This window comes from Musa acuminata, chromosome BXJ2-6 (genome assembly GCF_036884655.1).
Source record: "Musa acuminata AAA Group cultivar baxijiao chromosome BXJ2-6, Cavendish_Baxijiao_AAA, whole genome shotgun sequence".
In the NCBI taxonomy this organism is placed as follows: Eukaryota; Viridiplantae; Streptophyta; class Magnoliopsida; order Zingiberales; family Musaceae; genus Musa; species Musa acuminata.
Genome location: NC_088343.1, coordinates 26,664,232 through 26,685,876, shown reverse-complemented (window position 1 = coordinate 26,685,876; position 21,645 = coordinate 26,664,232). Strand labels below are relative to the sequence as shown.

Sequence of the window (21,645 nt, the reverse complement as noted above, 5' to 3'; positions counted from 1 at the left end):
GTTTAGAAGCCCTATAAATAATCATGTATTCCTTCTTTTTTCTTAAACAATAGATGAATCTTTTCTGCAGCCTTTGAGCAGCAACTTGGAGGGAGGAACCCCTATAGAGTTCCAATGAGGCCGATCCACTAAAGAGATCAACTCTAAGTTTAGAATCTGCAAGGGTTCTAACACCTGGTATCAGAGCAGCGTTCTTGGTGTCTCGCTGCCCTTCCACAGCCATTCATCTGTTAGGATCGAGAGCACTAAGAGGGGAGGGAGGGTGAATTAGTGCAGCGGAAATCTTTCAGCGATTAAAAACGAGAGCTGCGTTTGTTTGATAGAAACTATTTTGATGCGAAAGGTGATTCTAAGATTACTTATGATTGAGTACAGTTTATTTATTTATTTATTTTTTTGGTAAGTTTGAGTAACTGTCTCATACAACTGTCTCTTAGAACTCTAACGAGACAGGCACAATAGTCTGGTTGATGATTCAGGACCTCAGGATCAGAGCGTGATTAACGGTGGGGATCTCTCGAGGTCTCTCACGGTAGGGGATCGTTCTCAGCTGGTGGTTCCCATCCGGCTAGGGCGATCCTGGGGTTGTCTGACAGATTGAGTACAGTTTACGTCTAAACACAGTTAGCGTCTAAGCGTAGTTTACGCAGTTTGTGTCTCAATGCAGTTTGTGTCTAAATGCAGTTTGCGTCTAAATGCAGATTGCGACTAAGCGCAGTTTGCATCTAAGTGCAGTTTGCGTCTTAGGCTCAGATTGCGTATAAGCACAGTTTACGCAGTTTGCGTCTAAGCGCAGATTACGTCGAAGCTCAGATTGCGTCTAAGTGCAGTTTGCGTTTAAGCGCAGTTTGCGTCTTAAGCGCAGATTGCGTCTAAGCGCAGTTTGCGTCTAAACACAGTTTTACGTCAAAACGTAGATTCGGAAAGATTTGAACTTAGACACTCGTTCGTAAAAGCGCAGAAGTCAGTTTGCAGTTATAAATGGAATGTAAACGTAAACTGCAGAGAAACTCGTTCGTAAAAGCGCAGAAATCAGTTTGTAGTTATAAACAGAATCAAGATGTAAACGTAAACTGCAAAGAAACTCGTTCGTAAAAGCGCAGAAGACATTTTGCAGTTATAAATAGAATCGAAACGTAAGTGTAAACCGCAATGTAGAGATCGTACGAAAACACCGATTTACGTCTAAATGCATATTTGGAAAGAACAGAACTTAGAAACTTGTTCGTAAAAGCGCAGAGAGCAGTAGCTATGTAGGAGGTTTGCAGTAATGATAAAGTGCTCAAAATGAAAGCAAATCAGAGATTTAGAGTGGTTCGGTCAGTCTTGACCTACTCCACTTTTGGCTTCCTCCACCGACGAGGTCACCGACGTCAACTAGAGGCCTTCCTTCAATAGGCGAAGGCCAACTGCCCTTTTACAGTTTCACTCCTTTTGACGGGCTCAGGAGACAACCCTTACAGAGCCTTTCTCTCCTCTCTTTACAACTCAAGACTTGAAGAACAGAAAGAGGAGAACTCTTGGACTTAACACAAATTTGAGCTCTTAGAATCACAGAAAAGATCAAGAATTCGGTGTAGTTATGTATCTTTTCAGTGCTGAATGGGTGGGGTATTTATAGGCCCCAACCCAGTTCAAATTTGGAGCTCAAAATGATCAAATCCCGGAATTCCGGGATCAGGCGGTTGCACCTCCTGACTGGAGAGGTTGCACCACCTGGCAGAGCTCGAAGACTGAGCCTCTGGGCGGTGCTACCTCTGTCAGGGGCGGTTGCACCTCTCTGCCAGAGCTCGAAGACCGAGCTCAGGCGGTTGCACCGCTTGACTGGAGAGGTTGCACCGCCTGGCAGAGCTCGAAACTTGAGCTCTGGCGGTGCTACCTCCTGACAGAGGAGGTTGCACCGCCCAGTCTCGCTCGGAAACTGAGCCCTGGGCGGTTGCACCAATTGGCTGGGGTGGTTGCACCGCCCAGTCTCACTGGGAGACATAGCCTGGGTGGTGCTACCTCCCTGCCTGGGCGGTTGCACCTCCCATAGCAACCTGAGTCCGAATGGGTTGAACCATTCGACCCAATTTGAGTTCTTTAGGGGCCCAATTGCCCCAGGATTAAGCTAATGGGATCACCTCCCATTTTTAACTTAATCAAAGTGCTAACTACGATTATTTCCTAAGACATATTCTGCAGCTTGCTTCGGTACGTCACTCGCTTCTTCCGGCGAGTTTCCGGCGAACTTCCGTCGATCATCCGATGAACCCTCGGTGATGCTCCTGCGGACTTCCGGCAAACTCCTGGACTACGACGATCCGCTTGGCAAGTTCTGACAAGCTCCTTTGGCAAGCTTCTGGACTTCTCGGATTTGTTCCCGCAGAACCTCCGACGACTGTCCAAACTTCCGTCGAGCTCTCGAACTCCCAACGTGATCATTGTCATGACTCCGGCGCAACTCCTGTTGCATGTCTTACTTTCATCGTAGTTAATCCTGCACACTTATCTCAACACACTGATTAGTCAAACAATTGTCACTTGACTTCATCATCAAAATCCGAGATTCAACCATCTCCCCCTTTTTGATGATGACAATCAATTGATAATAGAGTTAACCTTAACTCCCCCTGTCAATATGCCATACTTCTTGAATTTAAAAACTTTATAAATTCAAGAGACATATTCCCATCATGATTCCTATCATAATGTATCTCTTTGAAGATGATGTCAAGGCTTGACATATATTTTCAAATATAACAAGTTTGAATGATGGTTATTGTAGTAATTCATCATATTGTAAGATATCGACATGTAAAGCTGTGAAACAAGATTTTGATATCATTACATGATGTACACATTTCAAATATTTTAGCAAGTGTAGCATTGCATCATATGGTAAGATATCAGTTCGTACGATGCAAATTTTTGTTTGTTATCTTGATACAAGGCATATGGCAATCATATATTTCTTGGTGATGCAAGTATGGCCTAATCATAGCATCAGTGATAGCAACCATATCAGCATCAGTGATCATCTCATCATTAGTGATAGCAAACATTTCAATTCATATATTAGCAAACATATCAATTCATATATTTCTCCCCCTTTGTCATCAACAAAAAGCATGGTAGCATTCTTTAAAAGCATGGTAGATGTCATTCCAGCAGGTTATCAAGCACATAAAGGAAGGCTTGACATGCATTGAATATTTCTTCTCCTTGTTATGTTATAGTTCTTTGCTTGAAGGAGAAAACTCATTTTTCAAAGGTTTTCATAAGAGTGTACAGGAAAATCCTATTTTTAGCATTCAAACTGAAAATAAGATGAACTTTTCAATGCATTCGGATACGAGTAAGCTACTAATTTCCAAAAACATTTGTTACATAATTTTCAACATGTTATTTGATCAAGTGATACCAAGGCATGTAATAGTAATCAATAACGTCCGAAAAATAATTTTAACTAGTTTAAGTATTCGGACACATCAACATTCCTAATTCTCTTCTTATGAAATCAAATTGTTCTTCACTTAGATGTTTTGTAAAGATATCAGCTAGTTGATGTTTCGTATCAATGTCATATTGCTGACTTATCAACTACATTGGTATGTCACTTTATATTTATCAAGGCATAAGGTTTTCAAAACATTTAGTTTCAATGTAAAATCTGAGATAAACAACAAGAGATGTTTGTGACTTTGCATATGCTTACAGAGTAACATATGGAGTTTACAACATAGCAGGTAACCATATTAAAGACAAAGTCCTTCATGATGAGTAACATAAGGAGTTTTCAACATGCCATATTAAAGATAAAGTCCATGAGGAGTTTACAACAACAACGGATGATTGTATTCATACAAGTTTATTCATGAGGTGGAAGATTAAAGTGCCTAAATAAAGAATCAAATTATCGATGTATTTGTTGTAGCTCAATTAGGATTTGATCTTGTCGATGTTCAAGTCGTTCTTGTCTTTGTTCGAATCGATCCATCCGAATCCCGATGTCTTCGACAGATGACGTGTGAGTTTGCTCCAATAGATGTGTTTCCTCAAAGGGACAGATCGGAGGAGATTGGGTACCCCTAAAGACAGGTGTTTTCGGTTCTGGTTCAGGTTGAGGGGGATCAGTTCTTCTTAGCATTCTAACCCAGTTACCGTTTCTATAAAAACATCTCAGTCGGTGAAGTAGATTTTTATTAATTATGCTGAATCTATCTACTTTTATTACTTCTTCTTCCGGTGGTATCAGAATATCATAGGCTTTCATTATTCTTGTTATCATACCACCATATGGGAGCATCATGTCTTTTTTAGATAGTTCTAACATGTTTTGTTGGATTAGATAACCAAGGCAGATGTCATGTCCTTTCATGATCATATACATAGTTCCTAATTCTAATTGGCTTAATTCATCATGATGATATTGTTTAGGAAGAATGATGCTAGTTAGGATGTGATGAAGTACCTTAGTGTTTAGAGGCAGTAAATGTTCACAACTTTTAGGAACAAATTCTAAGTTCGGATTAACAAAAATTGTTTGTAGGGCTTCAACGTATGTTGTTCCAACATTTTCATCATCCCATGCTCCTTTAAAGTAAAGTCCTCTACTTTTCATGGGAATGCCTATCATGTCGCAAATGAATCTATCCGTAATCGAAATATGTTGTCCTAAGAGATAGGTGGACATCCTTTCTTCTTCATCTACTAGTATGTTGTTGTAAAACAATCTTACTAGTCTTGGATAGATGGGTTCATTAATTTGTAGGATAGGGAGTAGATCTAAGTTTGCAAACCACTGGATTGTTTCTAAGTCTCTTAGCTCACTTAAATCTACGTATTTTCCCTTGTTAACATTCCTAAGTTCAAAAGAGGAAAATTTTTCAGCATGGTATTTTGAATCGAAAAGGATGGAATCAAAATCTTTTACTAATCTCCTCTTTCCCTTGTCCCTTGAGGATCTTCTAGATCCCATAACTACTGCTGTTTAGAATAATAGTGATGAGCAAAAGCAAATGAATCAAGAAACAGAGTTTTAGAGATTACCTTAATGAGATCTTCAAGAGAGGGAACTTCAAGAGAGGGAAGGAATGTTGACGCTTTGCTTCGAAATGAAGAGTATTTGGGATGCTAAGATGAGGGAAATGGGGATGGAGGAGACTTAGGAGAGTAGAGGAGGGAAGGAAGTGAGTTGGGGTCGGTTTCACCGCCGGCCCTAGCTTGAGTTATAAAGGGGCAGAGTTGCGGGCGGTTACACCTCTGGCTGGAGCGGTGCAACCGCTTGCAACCCGTGACAACTGGAGGTGCTACCTCCAGCTGGGGTGGTGCCACCGCCTGGTGAACACTTGATCTGAAAATTTTTCGTCTTGAGGAGAGTTTTCATTCAACTTTTCCTACGTAATTACGTAAGAATTTTCAATTTAAGACAGGGACTTTGGTACGATCAAGGTAGATTTTTAACGTGTACATTCTCAATGTCGTACACAAGTTTGTGATAGTTTCTTCAAGTTGACAAGTTTTGCAAGATCATGACAGAGTTAGTGATTTCATGATACGAGTTAAGTTAGAAGGTTATGAAAGGATGAAATTGATGGGTTCGAAAATCCAGGGATATGTGAATTTGAGAATCATATGTTTCTAATTATTGAAAAGTTAAACAGGATTGTATCTAGGTCGTATTTGTGATTTTACCCTTGTTGTTGTTTCCGAAGGTGACATAGCCTTCGTCTTTGCTAGTGAGCTTAGAGAATTGAAATGGATCTCCAGTCATATGCCTTGAACATTCACTATCAAGGTACCATCTCTTGCTCCTAGCTTGCGATGGTGTGGGTTTCTATAAGAAAGGATAATTTTTAGGTACCCATTTGCTTTTGGGTGCCTCAAAGATAGATCTACATTGTTTATCATGTTGCATAGAGTTTATCATGGTTCCTTTAGGAACCCAAATCAATTTGTTTGGACTAATTTTCTTGAATGGACAGTAAAGTGTCTTGTGTCCAATTTTGCAACAAAAGTTATATTTTGCTTGGTGTTGAACATGTAAGATGGGGCCTTTTATAAAGGTGGTTGGATTTAGGTGAGGACTTCTCACAAATCCAATTCCACTTCTTTTTGGAACGTGACCCTTGTTTGCAAGGATCATGTTCAATGACTTGCTACCAACCTCAAATTTCTTCAAGGTGTCCTTAAGTAGCAGGTTTTCTTTTTGAAAAGATTCTAGATCATGACATTTGATACATGAATTTAAACTTTCATGATGTTTAATTTTTAACTTATCAAAATCACAAGTAAGACTATCATGCTCCTTTTTCAGCAATTTGTATTTTCTATTGATAATCTTGCATTCATCAAATAAGTCATGGAAGGCATTTAGTAGTTCATCGAAAGATAAATCAGCATCTAATAAATTCGTTACCTCCTCTCCGATGGCCATTAAGACGTAATGAGCAACTTGCTCGGTGTTGGACTCCTCTTCTTCAGACGCGCTCGAATCATCCCATGTTGCTTTGAGCGCCTTCTTCTTTGTTGTTCTCTTCTTGGCTTGAGGACAGTCACTCTTGTAGTGTCCCCGCTTTTTGCACTCATAGCAAATAACTTGATCCTTTTTGGGTTCAAGTTTATTTTTAGTATCATTCTTAAACTTGTTTCTTTTAATGAACTTTTTAAATTTTCTTGTTAGAAGTGCCAAGTCATCGTCACAGTCCTCATCACTTGAGTTTTCTCTCAAGTGGTCTTCCAAAGTTCTAAGTGCCATATCCTTCCTGTTCTTTGAAAGGATGTCTTCCTGCTCTTCATGAGCTTTGCAAGTCATCTCGTAGGTCATTAATGACCCAATTAGTTCTTCAAGAGGGAAGTTGTTTAGATCTTTTGCCTCTTGAATAGCAGTGACTTTAGGATCCCAACTCTTAGGAAGGGATCTTAGTATCTTATTTACGAGCTCAAAATCCGAAAAACTTTTTCTGAGTCCTTTTAGACCTTTGACAACATCCGTGAAATGGGAAAACATGTCGCCAATAGTCTCACTCGGTTTCATCCGAAAAAGTTCAAAAGAGTGTAACAAAAGATTGATTTTTGACTCTTTCACTCTACTTGTGCCTTCATGAGTCACCTCGAGTGTGTGCCAAATATCAAATGCAGTTTCACAAATCGAAACACGATTAAACTCGTTTTTGTCAAGTGCGCAAAATAAGGCATTCATAGCCTTTGCATTAAGAGCGAAAGCCTTCTTCTCCGAATCGATCATTGGAAGAGAAGACTTTGAAAAACCATTCTCGACAAGATTCCAGAGTTCAACGTCCATAGAAATAAGGAAGATCCTCATTCGGGTCTTCCAATAGATGTAGTCCGTCCCATTAAACATGGGTGGACGTGTAATGGAATGGCCCTCTTGGTTTCCGGCGTAAGCCATCTCTCTTGGGTTTTAATCCGTTTGAGAGTTAACCGTGCTCTGATACCAATTGTTAGGATCGAGAGCACTAAGAGAAGGGGGGGGGGGGTGAATTAGTGCAGCGGAAATCTTTCAGCGATTAAAAACGAGAGCTGCGTTTGTTTGATAGAAACTATTTTGATGCAAAAGGCGATTCTAAGATTACTTATGATTGAGTACAGTTTACGTCTAAACACAGTTTGCGTCTAAGCGCAGTTTGCGGTCTCAATGCAGTTTGCGTCTCAATGCAGTTTGTGTCTAAATGCAGTTTGCGTCTAAATGCAGATTGCGACTAAGCGCAGTTTGCATCTAAGTGCAGTTTGCGTCTTAGGCTCAGATTGCGTCTAAGCGCAGTTTGCGCAGTTTGCGTCTAAGCGCAGATTGCGTCGAAGCTCAGATTGCGTCTAAGCGCAGTTTGCATTTAAGCGCAGTTTGCGTCATAAGCACAGATTGCGTCTAAGCGCAGTTTGCGTCTAAACACAGTTTTACGTCAAAACGTAGATTCGGAAAGATTTGAACTTAGACACTCATTCGTAAAAGCGCAGAAGTCAGTTTGCAGTTATAAATGGAATGTAAACGTAAACTGCAGAGAAACTCGTTCGTAAAAGCGCAGAAATCAGTTTGCAGTTATAAACAGAATCAAGATGTAAACGTAAACTGCAAAGAAACTCGTTCGTAAAAGCGCAGAAGACAGTTTGCAGTTATAAATAGAATCGAAACGTAAGTGTAAACCGCAATGTAGAGATCGTACGAAAACACCAATTTACGTCTGAATGCAGATTTGGAAAGAACAAAACTTAGAAACTTGTTCGTAAAAGCGTAGAGAGCAGTAGCTATGTAGGAGGTTTGCAGTAATGATAAATTGCTCAAAATGAAAGCAAACCAAAGATTTAGAGTGGTTCGGTCAGTCTTGACCTACTCCACTTTTGGCTTCCTCCACCGACGAGGTCACCGACGTCAACTAGAGGCCTTCCTTCAATAGGCGAAGGCCAACTGTCCTTTTACAGTTTCACTCCTTTTGACGGGCTCAGGAGACAACCCTTACAGAGCCTTTCTCTCCTCTCTTTACAACTCAAGACTTGAAGAACAGAAAGAGGAGAACTCTTGGACTTAACATAAATTTGAGCTCTTAGAATCACAGAAAAGATCAAGAATTCGGTGTAGTTCTGTATCTTTTCAGTGCTGAATGGGTGGGGTATTTATAGGCCCCAACCCAGTTCAAATTTGGAGCTCAAAACGATCAAATCCCGGAATTCCGGGATCAGGCGGTTGCACCTCCTGACTGGAGAGGTTGCACCGCCTGGCAGAGCTCGAAGACTGAGCCTCTGGGCGGTGCTACCTCTGTCAAGGGCGGTTGCACCTCTCTGCCAGAGCTCGAAGACCGAGCTCAGGCGGTTGCACCGCCTGACTGGAGAGGTTGCACCGCCTGGCGGAGCTCGAAACTTGAGCTCTGGCGGTGCTACCTCCTGACAGAGGAGGTTGCACCGCCCAGTCTCGCTCGGAGACTGAGCCCTGGGCGGTTGCACCTCTTGGCTGGGGCGGTTGCACCGCCCAGTCTCGCTGGGAGACATAGCCTGGGCGGTGCTACCTCCCTGCCTGGGCGGTTGCACCTCCCACAGCAACCTGGGTCCGAATGGGTTGAACCATTCGACCCAATTTGAGTTCTTCAGGGGCCCAATTGCCCCAGGATTAAGCTAATGGGATCACCTCCCATTTATAACTTAATCAAAGTGTTAACTACGATTATTTCCTTAGACATATTCTGCAGCTTGCTTCGGTACGTCACTCGCTTCTTCCGGCGAGTTTCCGGCGAACTTCCGTCGATCATCCGATGAACCCTCGGTGATGCTCCTGCGGACTTCCGGCAAACTCCTGGACTATGACGATCCGCTTGGCAAGTTCCGACGAGCTCCTTTGGCAAGCTTCTGGACTTCTCGGATTTGTTCCCGCAGAACCTCTAACGACTGTCCGAACTTTCGTCGAGCTCTCGAACTCCCAACGTGATCATTGTCATGACTCCGGCGCAACCCCTGCTGCATGTCTTACTTTCATCATAGTTAATCCTGCACACTTATCTCAACACACTGATTAGTCAAACAATTGTCAATTGACTTCATCATCAAAATCCGAGATTCAACATCATCAACCCTCCACAACCATCCAAAGCAATTCCCACAATTGCTTAAAAGATCATCGTCAAATTCCGCCATCATCTCCACCACCGCGGATCATCCTTTGATCTCCCCGTGAATTGCAACAGGTTCTGGTGTCCTACCTTACTGCTGCTGCAATTTAGTTATCCTTATTCGAAAATCAAAAAAAAAAAATTGTTCCTATATTGCTGCATAAACCTTTCGTCACAAAGTTTTCATCTCTACGACGAAAGATACATTGCAGAATTCTAGCCGCATAGTACCATCTTTTTGATCTTGCTACTATGCTTTTTCTATCCAAATTTCTATGAAATTTTTATGACATCTTTGACACTTCCTAACAGCAGATTTTCCTTTGGTTTTTTCAAAAAATTCTCAATATAAACCATTGATCTTTTAGATCAAATCTGCTATACTTGAAAATCTGCACTGTAAAATTTCAGCCACATAGCACTGTTTTTTTTATCTTAATACTGCATTGTTTCTATCCAAATCTGTACAAAATTTTTACGATAGCTTTGAAACTTCCTAACAGTAGATTTCCATTTGGTTTCATCAAAAAATTCTCAATATAAACCATTGATCTTTTACGTCCAATCTGCTATACTTAAAAATCTGTGCTGCAAAAAATTTCAGCCGCATATTGTTGCCTTAACCCATCTATTTGCAATCTTTTTTGAATGAAATTTCTTATACACTTCATAGATCATCTTGGCTTCCATCTAAGATTGATCTATTAAGAAATTTATCTCTAAAAACGATTTTATGTTGCTGCAAATTTTTGTCGTAACCCGTTGAAATTTTTCGATGAGAATTCTACAATCGCAACTTGCACTAATTTCCTTGCTGTTATACTGCCGAAATTTTCTTGATTAAATTAGATATCCTTGCTGTCATATAAACTGTGATTTTTCTATCAATTCCCTCCTTAATTCTCTTAAGTTTTTGGTGGAAATTACGTCGAGAAACCGTTGTTTCTTCGACGACAATTCTACTCTTACAAGACAGCACATACTTGCTGCAACTTCCCCTGATTTCTATCAAACCTTTGCTACCATCTACCACAGATCCAAAATATTCATCCATTGCCCTAAAACTTCACTAAACCACACCCTCAAACTGCACCCAAAACAGCCACAAAACAAGCCTAAATCGTAGCCTACATCCATCGATCCACCAATCCTTTCGACCATCACTTCTCTCAACTATACATACCTTTAACCTAACAACAAAAGAGAGATCTTAACATAATAGATTTAGAGGCATATACTATGGCATCTAAGGAGGCAATCAATGCTAAATTCGAAGCCTTGGAGGCGCGAATGGAGGATAAGATTCGGACGCTCTTTACCGAACTCAGATTGGGCCGACCACTAAGCCCGAAAAAATCATATCACGGAGAGAGCTTTGCCCAATCGCACCAGGCTTGAAGAGATGAGTTCCAAGGGAGGGGAGGCTCTATGCCTAAACTCAACTATCCATGCATGAGAGTGGACTTTCCTAGATGGGAAGAAGGAGACCCGATTGGTTGGATCTCGCGCGCGGAGCGATATGTTCAGTACCACAAAACCGCGGATGCATCTATGGTGAAAACTGCAGCTATACAGTGGTTTGACTAATTTGAACATACTTATAGAGTCCTTTCATGGCAACAATTCAAAGAAGGACTGCTGATCCATAGTATATGCCAAGGATATCGGGCATCGGGCCAAGAAGAGCGGGTATTGTGCCAAGGATATCGGAGTTGCGAAGCCAACTGGCCGATTGGTCAATAGGCCACAGGAAAGGATGATGCGCCGAAGAATCGGACGAAGCGTCGAGGGACCAATGACATGCCGGACAACTTGGTTAATCGCTTAGGATTAAATGTCTCGATCGAAGTTTTGTTTTAAGTGTGCAGGATTAACTACGATGAAAGTTAGACAAGCAGCAGGAGTTGCGCCGGAGTCAAGTTCATGATCACGTTGGGAGTTCGAGAGTTCGACGGAAGTTCGGACGGTCGTCGGAGGTTCTGCGAGAACAGATCCGAGAAGTCCATAAGCTTGCCAAGCGAAGCTCGTCGGAACTCGCCAAGTGGATCATTGCAAAGTCCAGGAGTTTGCCGGAAGTCTGCAGGAGCATCACCGAGGGTTCATCGGATGATCGACGGAAGTTCGCCGGAAACTCGCCGGAAGAAGTGATTGACGCACCAAAGCAAAACTGCAGAAATTGTCTTAGATCTAATCGTAGTTAGCATGTTGATTAAGTTAGAAAATGGGAGGTGATCCCATTAGCTTAATCTTGGGGCAATTGGGCCCCTGAAAGACCCTGATTGCACCAGGAGGTGCAATCGCCTAGGCCAGGAGGTGGCACCGCCTGGGCTAAGCCTCCCAGTGAGACTGGGCGGTGCAACCGCCCCAGCCAGGAGGTGGCACCGCCTGAGCTCAGTCTTCGAGCTAGACTGGGCGGTGCAACCTCCCTAATAGAGAGGTGGCACCGCTTGAGCTCGGTCTTCGATCTCTGGCAGAGAGGTGCAACCGCCTCAGTCAAGACGTGGCACCGCCTGGGGCTCAGTCTCCGAGCCAGACTCAGGCGGTGCAACCGCCCCTGACAGAGAGGTGCAACCGCCTGGGCTCAGTCCTCGAGCTCTGCCAGGCGGTGCAACCTCTCCAGTCAGGAGGTGCAACCGCCTGATCCCGGAATTCGGGGATTTGATCGTTTTGAGCTTCAAATTTGAATTGGGTTGGGGCCTATAAATACCCCACCCATTCAGCACTGAAAAGATACAGACCTACACCGAATTCTTGATCTTTTCTGTGATTTTAAGAGCTCAAATTTGTGTAAAGTCCTAAAGTTCTCCTCTTTCTGTTCTTCAAGTCTTGAGTTGTAAAGAGAGGAGAGAAAGGTCCTGTAAGGGTTGTCTCCTGAGCCCATCAAAAGGAGTGAATCTGTAAAAGGGCAATTGGCCTTCGCCTATTGAAGGAAGGCCTCTAGTTGACATCGGTGACTTCGTCGGTGGAGGAAGCCAAAAGTGGAGTAGGTCAAGACTGACCAAACCACTCTAAATCTCTGGTTTGCGTTTATTTTGAGCACTTTATCATTACTGCAAACCTCCTACATAGCTACTGCTCTCTGCGCCTTTACGAACAAGTTTCTAAGTGCTGATCTTTCCGAATCTGCATTCAGACGTAAATCGGTGTTTTCATACATTACAGTTAACGTTTACGTTTTGATTCTGCAAAACTGTCTTCTGCGCTTTTACGAACGAAGTTTCTAAGTTCAGATCCCTTTAAAACTGTGTTTTAGACGTAAACTACTTTTAAACGTAAAACTTGCTAGTCATAAGTGCCCAGCAAGCCAATCACGTGAGTGATGGCACGTGTGACTTGATACAGAATCTTTTTGCTTATTATATTTTGGCGTATATCACTTTATAACTATTGCATAAATGCATATATATTGTGATGTCCTTGGATTTGTGCAATAGGAATCGGATCGTGATGAGATCACGATAATGAGATCGATTCACCTTTAAACACATATCCTAAATAATCCCGGTCATAGGTTACTCGAGAGGGACATCGTGATAACCGGATAGACTGGTGTGCTGTATACCCGTCCATATGATGGATGCAGCTGGTCTCATAGCTGCTCGTGTAGGGACACTAGGGATACAGTACAGGTGCTCATTGGAGAATGAGTTCACTGATTGATCCGCTTACGGAATGCTGGATGGTTGATGATGCCTTATTGTCAGACAACGATTCCGTAGTCCTAGTGGTGTATCTGGTTCTTAGACTTGAGACACCAAGGATGTCCTGTATGAGTGCTCCACTCTTTGATACCAGACTTATAGGTTTGGCTGTTCCCAGATCTAGTACAGCTGGTCATTGGGAGTGGTAGTCGACCTTACGAGGGCTATTGAGTGTCGATAGAGAATCATCCACTCTCGGTATCATGAGAGGAATATCCCATGTGTTCTTGCTCAGACAAATCCCTGGCCAGGGTCATTCGGGTTGAGAGAGAAAGAGTTCTCCGGGAGAATCCGATTAGAGCGAGACTCGAGAAGAAACCGTATGGGTCTGACAGCACCATGCTCGATATACGGTCTCTGGGATATTAGATGGATGAGGGACTATAGGTACATGGTAACTGAGGACAGACAGGTCCAATGGATTGGATTCCCCTGTATCGTCTGGGGACTACGGCGTAGTGGCCTAGTACTTCCGTAGTCGATGAGTCGAGTGAATTATTACAGAGATAATAATTCACTTAGTTAGAAGGAGTTCTGACAGGTATGACTCACGGCCAGCTCGATATTGGGCCTAGAGGGTCACACACATATGGTAGGCATTGCGATGAGTAGAGGTTCGGATATGAGATATCCGACGGAGCCCTTGTCTTATTGGATGCAGATCCAATACCCACTAGGGAAAGGACCCATTAGGGTTTTGACACGGGATCTCTATAAATAGGAGGGATTCACAGCCTCATAGGCTAGAGTCTTTGCTTGCCCTTCCTATTCTCCTCTCCCTCTCCACCTCAGAGTAGGCCTAGAGTTTTGAGGAGCGTCGTCGCAACCCTGCTATGTGGATCACCGCTAGAGAGGAGGACGCTTGACCTCCTTCACCCTCTCCTAAGGATCTGCAAGGAAACAGGGATATACGATCTCCCTAGGTAACACAATCTCTATACGCAGTTTTGTGTTTTGCGGATTTTGCGCACCAATCTTCGCACGACGACGAACATCTTTTTGGGAATCGAGTATTTTGTTTTCTTGTTCTTCCGCTGCGCATATGATGTCGCCCCCTTATGATTTCCCAACAGTGGTATCAGAGCCAGGTTGTTCGTGCGAATGATTGGTTTTTGAACTGCTTGTGTTGTGTTTAGGAAGAATATTGACGTCAAAATCGTTGACGCAAAAGCGAGGAAGGGCAGCAACAGTTGCTGCCCTCGATCTGCATGCCTGCAACCAGCCGCAGCCGCAGCCAGGCAGCACAGCGCCGGCGCATGCGCAAGCGCTGTGCCTGCAGCAGCCGGCCGGCGGTCTGCTTGCAGCAGGCTTGCGGCCGACGGGGCTGGCAGCCCGCTCGGTAGAAGCGCCTGCGACCACTGAGCCCGCGGGCAGAGGCGCCGCGGGGCAGCAGCGCGGGCTGAGGCACCGCAGGGCAGCGGCGCCTGTGGCCGCTGCTCCCACGGGCAAAAACCCCGCAGGGGCGGCCGCCAGCGAGGCAGCACCACCTGCGGGCGCTGACTCGCGGGCAGAACCGCCCGCGGAGGCGGCGGCGCCCGAAGAGGGCGCCCACCCGCAGCGGCATCGCCGCCAGCGGGCGTGCCGCCTGCAGGCGAGGGCAGTGCCCTCGCCCCGCCGCACAGGCCGCCGCCGGCAGGGTGGCGGCGGCGGCAGCAGCGAAAAGGGGAAAGGGTATTAGGGTTTTCTGCGCAAAAGACAGTTTTGCCCCTCGGAATTTGAGAAATTCCAGTTTCTGTCTTTTGTCCAAATTACGAAAATACCCTTAGGAATTGAGAAATTCCCTATATATCCCTGATTTCAGAAAATATTAATTAATTAAAAGGTTTAGTTGATTATTATTTTTATTATTATCTAGTAGTCCTACATGATGATGATTATTTATACATGTGATGTATGATGAGTGGACGGATGATCATGGACCGTGTGATGTGTGTACTTGTGATTATTATTATTGAGGTCTGCGAACCTCCATTATATTTCTCGTTTATTGTCGGGCCTGCGTGCCTATGATTAAGTTGTAATCACATGAGGAGACGCAGCGGGAGCGTGGAAGCCATAGCGGGACCCACGAGACGGACGATCGTGATGCATGGAGATGCATCAAGATATCGACGGAACCGACGAGGACGAGATGGACGATCACAAGGCATGGAGATGCACCGTTGCACACATAGATCTTGATGTGAGTGATTAGGCCTACTGGCTCGGGCCTAATCATATTAGGTTGTGGTCCATGATCATCTGGTGTGATTGCTTATACACATACTAGATATGTATATATATTTGCATGCGATGTAGATATATATTAAATATGTATATGTGTGACATGTCATATTAGGAGACCAAATCATAGAAACATCTCTCGATAATATTAAGTCGGTAAACGTGAGGCAATTAGATTGACCCACGTGGCCTTCCATCGTTATGAGTAGGAACCGAATCCCGGTGTAGGTTGAGTTGGTCGAGTCCCTCGAGACTCACCTATATCGCGATTCGCTATCTTGCTTACGACATAGAGATGTCACCGGTGACCTGAGGGCATGATATGCTTGGTCGAGTCCCTCGAGGGTATATCATCAAATCAGACTCATCTTGTAACGAAGGTGTTGACTTAACCGAGCATCATGGTTGGTCGAGTCCCTCGAGGCCATGGTGATTCGGAGGCCGAACAGGACGGGAATCACAAGGAGTTGTGATCGGCAAGAGTTGTCTACCTTTTAGGCTTAGTGTGATTGGTCGAGTCCCTCGAGGTTACACTAAGACGCTGATTGGATCTTGATCCCCACTAGAAGTCTGCCGGAGACTTCCGTTTCACGTGCTGAGGGTGTCGCGTGACTCGTTAGTAAAATAGTGGGAGCATATTAAGATAGAAGTCCATATCTTGATAGTTTATTTCTTGCAAAATCTGCATGTTATTCATTTTTGCTACATCTTTATTTTCAGAAAATGTCGCTTTCAAATCCCTTACGTGGCATACTTGATGTCAACCGCCTCACTGGTCCAAATTATACGGATTGGCTCCGTAACTTGAGAATTGTTCTCACAGCGGAGAAAATCGTGTACGTCCTTGATACAGTGATGCCTACGCCCGAAGAAGGGGCAAGCGAGGATGAGATCGCTCGCTACGTGAAGTACATTGATGACTCCATTCTTGCTCAGTGCTATATGTTGGGCTCTATGACTCCAGAGATACAGAGACAACATGAAAAGAAGGATGCCAGATCCATTCTCCTACATGTCCGTAAATTGTTTGAGGAACAGGGAAGGACTCAACGATATGAGATATCCAAGAGCCTTTTCCGCGCTAGGATGACTGAGGGGACACCGGTTCAGAACCATGTCCTAAAGATGATTGAGTGGATAGAGAAACTCACAGGTCTAGGAATGGTCCTAGAGGATAACTTGTGTGTGGACATTGTGCTTCAGTCCCTACCAGATTCCTTTTCACAGTTCATAATGAACTTTAATATGAACAAGCTTGAGGTGACTCTCCCAGAGCTCCTCAATATGTTGAGGGAGGCAGAGAGTACTATTAAGAAAGAGAAGCCAGTTCTCTACACTGGTGAGACCAGAAAGAAAAGGAAAGCAGAAAGGTCCCTTAAGAAGGGAAAGGGCAAGGGCAAACAAGGTAAAGCAAAGGTTGCTAAGAAAGACCCAACAAAGGACAAATGCTAGTGCTTCCACTGTGGTAAAGATGGGCACTGGAAGAGAAACTGCAAAGAGTACCTTGCAGAAAGGGCGAAACAAAAGCTTGATGAAGCTTCAGGTACATTCATGATCAGTCTCCATTTGTCAAACTCTTATGATAACACATGGGTATTAGATACCGGTAGTGCTTATCATATATGTAATTCGTTGCAGGTTCTGGCAAGGCCTAGGAGACTAGAGAGAGGCGAGATGGACCTCAAGATGGGTAATGGAGCAAAAGTTGCTGTATTAGCTGTTGGCGAGGTCGCCCTACATCTGCCTAGTGGAGCTTTTATTGCATTAGATGCATGTTATTTTGTTCCTTCTATTATCAAAAACATTATCTCCATTTCATGTTTAACAGTTAGTGGATATAAATTTGTTTTTGAGAACAATGGTTGTTCGATATTATTAGATGATAAGATCATCACGAAAGGAACATTGCATAATGGTTTATTTATGTTAGACACCACTCCACATATCATGAATATAAATGTGTCCAAAAGGAAACGAGATGAGTTGAACAGTGCATACCTGTGGCATTGTAGGCTAGGTCACATTCATGAAAGAAGGATTCAAAAGTTGCTAAATGATGGATATCTAGATCCATTCGACTATGTGTCATATGCAACTTGTGAGCCTTGCATTCGTGGAAAACTGACCAACTCTCCATTTAGTGGAACTGGAGAGAGAGCCACTGAGTTGTTGGAACTCATACATAGTGATGTATGTGGACCCATGTCAACTCATGCCATTGGAGGTTACTCCTACTTCATTACATTTACTGATGATTTCTCAAGGTATGGATATGTGTACTTAATGAAGTACAAGTCCGAGGCCTTTGAGAAATTCAGAGAGTATAAGAATGAGGTGGAGAACCAGACTGGAAAGAGTATCAAAACTCTTCGATCAGATCGAGGAGGTGAGTACTTAAGTACAGAGTTTACTCACTTCCTCAAGGACCATGGGATATTATCCCAATGGACACCTCCTTATACACCTCAGCTCAATGGTGTCTCTGAAAGGAGAAATCGTACATTATTAGATATGGTACGGTCCATGATGAGTTTCGCTGACCTACCCATCTTATTCTAGGGATATGACCTAGAAACCGCAGCTTACCTTCTGAACAGAGTTCTAACTAAGTCGGTAGTGTCTACACCATATGAGATATGGAAAGGGAAGAAGCCTGATCTTAAGGTTGTTAAGATTTGAGGCTGCCCTACCCACATTAAAAGACACAACCCCGATAAGTTAGAATCAAGGACAGAGCGATGCAAATTTGTGGGATACCCCAAGGAAACTTGTGGGTATTATTTCTATCATCTCGAGGACCAAAAGGTCTTTGTAGCTAAGAGAGCAGTGTTCCTTGAGAAGGAACACATTCTTGGCGGAGACAGTGGGAGAATGATAGAGTTGAGCGAGGTTGGAGAACCAAGCTCAAGCACCACTCTACAGCCCGAGTCTGTTCAGGTATCTAATACACAAGTTTCAACTTTACGCAGGTCTGATAGAGTATCCCATCCTCCTGAGAGATATGTGGGATATATTAGAGCAGAGGATGTAGAGGATATTGATCCTCAGACCTACGAGGAGGCTATTATGAGTATAGACTCCGGGAAGTGGAAAGAAGCCATGAATTCTGAGATGGATTCTATGTACTCCAATAAGGTTTGGAACCTAGTTGATGCACCCGAAGGTATTGTACCCATCGGTTGCAAGTGGATCTTTAAGAAAAAGATCGGAGTAGATGGAAAGGTAGAGACCTATAAAGCAAGGCTAGTGGCTAAGGGGTATCGTCAAAGGCAAGGTGTTGACTACGACGAAACTTTCTCACCCGTAGCAATGCTAAAATCCATCAGAATTCTATTGGCTATTGTAGCACACTATGATTATGAGATCTGGCAGATGGATGTGAAAACCGCATTCCTCAACGGGAACCTGGAGGAGGAGGTGTATATGATGCAACCTGAGGGATTCGTGTCTAAGAACTGCCCAGATAAGGTGTGTAGGTTGCTTAGATCCATTTATGGACTAAAGCAAGCTTCCCGAAGTTGGAACATAAGATTTGATGAGGCAATCAGATCTTATGATTTCGTTAAGAACGAAGATGAGCCTTGTGTATACAGAAAGGTAAGTGGGAGCGCTATTAGCTTTTTGGTGTTATATGTGGATGACATCCTCATCATTGGGAATGACATAGGAATGCTATCCGCAATAAAGGCTTGGTTATCTAGACACTTCTCCATGAAGGACTTAGGAGAAGCATCTTATATCTTGGGGATTAGAATCTATAGAGATAGATCCAAAAGGATGCTTGGCTTGTCCCAGTCCAGGTACATAGAAACTATTGTCAAAAGGTTTGGCATGGAAAATTCCAAAAGAGGTCTCATACCGATGAGACATGGGATATCGCTTTCTACGAGTATGTCCCCAAAGACTCCAGAAGAAAGGGCGAACATGGATATGATACCTTATGCCTCAGCAATAGGGTCTATCATGTATGCCATGCTATGTACTAGGCCTGATATAGCGCATGCTCTGAGTGTCACGAGCAGGTATCAGGCGGATCCAGGCTTGGAGCACTGGAAAGCAGTAAAGTGTATCCTTAAGTACTTGAGAAGGACTAAGGATCTTTTACTAGTATATGGAGGTAATAGCCTTAAGGTTGAAGGCTACACTGACTCAAGTTTTCAGTCTGATGTCGATGATAGCAAGTCGAATTCAGGGTATGTGTACACCTTGAATGGAGGAGCAGTGTGCTGGAAGAGTTCCAAGCAAGATACCACTGCTGACTCGACCACAGAGGCGGAGTACATTGCTGCATCAGATGCAGCAAAGGAGGGAGTCTGGTTGAAGAAGTTCATCACAGATTTGGGAGTCGTGCCGGATAGTGAGGAGCCGATTTCCCTATATTGCGACAACAACGGGGCAATTGCTCAAGCGAAGAAACCTAGGTCTCATCAGAAATCTAAGCATGTTCTGAGGAGGTTCCACCTTATCAGAGAGATCGTGACTCGAGGAGATGTAGCAGTGGAAAGAGTTCCATCCGAAGATAACATTGCAGATCCACTAACAAAGCCATTGTCTCAGATTGTCTTTGAGCGTCACAGGGGTCTGATGGGGATCAGACACATAGGTGATTGGCTTTAGGTCAAGTGGGAGATTGCTAGTCATAAGTGCCCAGCAAGCCAATCACGTGAGTGATGGCATGTGTGACTTGATACAGAATCTTTTTGCTTATTATATTTTGGCGTATATCACTTTATAACTATTGCATAAATGCATATATATTGTGATGTCCTTGGATTTGTGCAATAGGAATCGGATCGTGATGAGATCACGATAATGAGATCGATTCACCTTTAAACACATATCCTAAATAATCCTGGTCATAGGTTACTCGAGAGGGACATCGTGATAACCGGATAGACTGGTGTGCTGTATACCCGTCCATATGATGGATGCAGCTGGTCTCATAGCTGCTCGTGTAGGGACACTAGGGATACAGTACAGGTGCTCATTGGAGAATGAGTTCACTGATTGATCCGCTTACGGAATGCTGGATGGTTGATGATGCCTTATTGTCAGACAACGATTCCGTAGTCCTAGTGGTGTATCTGGTTCTTAGACTTGAGACACCAAGGATGTCCTGTATGAGTGCTCCACTCTTTGATACCAGACTTATAGGTTTGGCTGTTCCCAGATCTAGTACAGCTGGTCATTGGGAGTGGTAGTCGACCTTACGAGGGCTATTGAGTGTCGATAGAGGATCATCCACTCTCGGTATCATGAGAGGAATATCCCATGTGTTCTTGCTCAGACAAATCCCTGGCCAGGGTCATTCGGGTTGAGAGAGAAAGAGTTCTCCGGGAGAATCCGATTAGAGCGAGACTCGAGAAGAAACTGTATGGGTCTGACAGCACCATGCTCGATATACGGTCTCTGGGATATTAGATGGATGAGGGACTATAGGTACATGGTAACTGAGGACAGACAGGTCCAATGGATTGGATTCCCCTGTATCGTCTGGGGACTACGGCGTAGTGGCCTAGTACTTCCGTAGTCGATGAGTCGAGTGAATTATTACAGAGATAATAATTCACTTAGTTAGAAGGAGTTCTGACAGGTATGACTCACGGCCAGCTCGATATTGGGCCTAGAGGGTCACACACATATGGTAGGCATTGCGATGAGTAGAGGTTCGGATATGAGATATCCGACGGAGCCCTTGTCTTATTGGATGCAGATCCAATACCCACTAGGGAAAGGACCCATTAGGGTTTTGACACGGGATCTCTATAAATAGGAGGGATTCACAGCCTCATAGGCTAGAGTCTTTGCTTGCCCTTCCTATTCTCCTCTCCCTCTCCACCTCAGAGTAGGCCTGGAGTTTTGAGGAGCGTCGTCGCAACCCTGCTGTGTGGATCACCGCTAGAGAGGAGGACGCTTGACCTCCTTCACCCTCTCCTAAGGATCTGCAAGGAAACAGGGATATACGATCTCCCTAGGTAACACAATCTCTATACGCAGTTTTGTGTTTTGCGGATTTTGCGCACCAATCTTCGCACGACGACGAACATCTTTTTGGGAATCGGGGATTTTGTTTTCTTGTTCTTCCGCTGCGCATATGATGTCGCCCCCTTATGATTTCCCAACAA

At 43.8% G+C, this 21,645-nt stretch overlaps 1 long non-coding RNA gene and 1 pseudogene across 1 annotated transcript; one reads left to right on the top strand and one right to left on the bottom strand.

The window, feature by feature from the left end:
* Positions 1-361: 361 nt before the first annotated feature.
* LOC135616035 (small nucleolar RNA U3) lies at positions 362-599 on the top strand (annotated as a pseudogene).
* Positions 600-8,556: 7,957 nt separating this feature from the next.
* LOC135613807 (uncharacterized) lies at positions 8,557-9,119 on the bottom strand. The gene is made up of 2 exons (XR_010487381.1): positions 9,022-9,119; positions 8,557-8,686 (listed from the first exon to the last, which is right to left on the bottom strand). It is a non-coding gene; the product is annotated as an uncharacterized LOC135613807 (long non-coding RNA).
* Between the last annotated feature and the right edge of the window lie 12,526 nt (positions 9,120-21,645).